The 2,500-nt window shown below is 56.9% G+C and overlaps 1 pseudogene; it reads right to left on the bottom strand.

The window, feature by feature from the left end:
- LOC126453718 (large subunit ribosomal RNA) overlaps window positions 1-2,500 on the bottom strand; it is a 7,106-nt pseudogene that overhangs the window by 2,114 nt on the left and 2,492 nt on the right.

Raw genomic sequence — 2,500 nt, forward strand, 5'->3', positions numbered from 1 at the left:
GAGGGTTTCAGAAACCGGAGTCTCATCCGCTCTCTCACGTTGGGGAATATGCGGTGCACGCGCCTGCTGGTGCGGAGCGCGTCCCACCTCTGCTGCCACTCATCAAGGAGCCAGTTCCGGACTTCAGCAACGCTGTCTGCCGGTCGGCCTAAGATGTTGTTGACCCCTTCCGGATTGCCCTTCCGGAGCCAATACAGCGCACCCCTTTCCCTGACCAGTAGGTCAAGTGGGGGGATTGCCGTGATGACAAGTAACGCATCAGCGGATGTCGTGCTGTATGCTCCGGTGAGGCGCACCAGCGCTTGGCGCTGTAGCCTCCTCACCGCCGCCGCAGGTTTTCTCTTTCTCAATCTATGAGCCCAAACACTCGATCCGTAAGCCGTGATGGCTACCAGAATGCTCGAGTGATACAGCCTTAGTGTATGCAGTGGCAGGTGGTATTGCCTGTTTGCAATGCTGGCTATTTTGTGGAATAGGGCTTGGCCTTTGCGACATACGAACTCGATGTGCGCCGTGAACAGCCTGGACTCGTCAAGGTGAATCCCCAGGTACCTTGTCATGTAAGTTCGCCTGATTGCTCCATTGTTGGCTCCTCCAGCTATTCGGAGCAAGGGATCACGCGCCAATCGGCCGCGCAGCATGACATACACAGTCTTCTCTGCAGACAGCTTCAGCTTCACCCTCTGGCACCACTCCTGTAGTGCATTTAACGCTGCATTGCAGTTTGCTTCTAGTATTGCCCGAGAATCACCTTCTATCACTAGAAGAATGTCATCAGCGTACGCCACCACGCCTCGCACTTGTCGCAGTTCCCCAAGTTCCTCCAGCACAGGTTCCAAACCCACGTCCCAGAATATGGGACCGCAGACTGAGCCCTGTGGGCATCCCTTAGTGATCAACTTCTCAACCGCCCGCCCCGGGCACCGCAAGACCGCCCGCCGGTGTCGGCAGTAGTCAAGCAGGCACCGGTACAGGGGCCCAGGACATTCCAACTTCCTTAGGCTGTCGAACAGAGCCGGCCACCATAGGTTATCGAAAGCCCCGGCGATGTCGACCATTATCCCCGCAACGTACTTAGCGGTAGATGTGTCCACTAGCGACATTGCCTTGTTTATAGCATCTTCTGTACACAGGCCCCTCCTGAATCCGTACTGGTCGGGACTTCGTCCCCTAAGCTCCCGGTGTTGCTCTAGCCGGAGGCATAGGAGCTTCTCCTGGAGCTTGGCCATGGAGTTCAAGAGACAGATTGGTCGGTACGATTTCGGCACTTCTGGATCCTTGTCATCACCCTTTCGCAGTATAACCACTTCAGCAGTCTTCCACGACTCTGGTACCCGTCCCTGTCGCAAACACTCGTTGTAGAGGTTTGTCAGGTAAGGGCAGATCTCCGCGCATAAGGCTTGAAGAGCCTCTGCAGCGAGACCATCTTGTCCCGTCGCCTTCTTTCGGCGCAATTCGAGAATGGCTATGGTAACTTCACGTTCAGTGAATGGAGCAACTGGCGTCTCATTGGCATACGCCTCATTGAGTTGTCTCCTCATATTCCCCTGTTCCTCATTCTCATCTTCGCTACTATCATCTGGCAACAAGGTGCTCATAAGTAGCTCGGCTGACTCCTGCCAGTCCCTGGTGTGGCTGCCATCATTCTTCCTTAGGGTTGACAGGACCGTCGGTGACCGAACTTTCGATGCGGCAATTCTGTACGGCGTTCCCCAGGGGTCAGCCGCCAGACTGTCACGAACGAAAGACTGCCAACTCTCAATCCGTACCGTGTGCAGCGTCCGCTTAAACACCGCCTTGGCCCGCCTGTACCGCGCAAGCGTGGCCTCACGCATGTGATCGCCTATGCTGCGCTGGTATTGCCGCCGCGCCCTTCTGCATTCGCGTCGGAGACGTTGCAGCTCAGGATTCCAAGGCGCTTTAGGCGTTTTCCCTGTCAGTCAGTGAAAGTGCCTGCAGTAGCCGCGCCTCTACGCCAATGTCGGGAACCGAAGGGCGCAAGCCCGGGACTCGACAGAAGAAGAGGCGGAAGAAGTAGATAGGGACAGCGGGAATCTCGTTAATCCATTCATGCGCGTCACTAATTAGATGACGAGGCATTTGGCTACCTTAAGAGAGTCATAGTTACTCCCGCCGTTTACCCGCGCTTGCTTGAATTTCTTCACGTTGACATTCAGAGCACTGGGCAGAAATCACATTGCGTCAACACCCGCTAGGGCCATCGCAATGCTTTGTTTTAATTAGACAGTCGGATTCCCCCAGTCCGTGCCAGTTCTGAGTTGATCGTTGAATGGCGGCCGAAGAGAATCCGCGCACCCGCGCGCCCCCGGAGGAGCACGCTAAGGCGGACGCGGCCTCGCAGCAAGGAAGATCCGTGGGAGGCCAAGGCACGGGACCGAGCTCGGATCCTGCACGCAGGTTGAAGCACCGGGGCGCGAACGCCGCGCAGGCGCGCGCATCCTGCACCGCCGGCCAGCACGAGGCCGACCAACGGCGAGAG

This window comes from Schistocerca serialis, unplaced genomic scaffold (genome assembly GCF_023864345.2).
Source record: "Schistocerca serialis cubense isolate TAMUIC-IGC-003099 unplaced genomic scaffold, iqSchSeri2.2 HiC_scaffold_956, whole genome shotgun sequence".
Lineage (NCBI taxonomy): Eukaryota > Metazoa > Arthropoda > Insecta > Orthoptera > Acrididae > Schistocerca > Schistocerca serialis.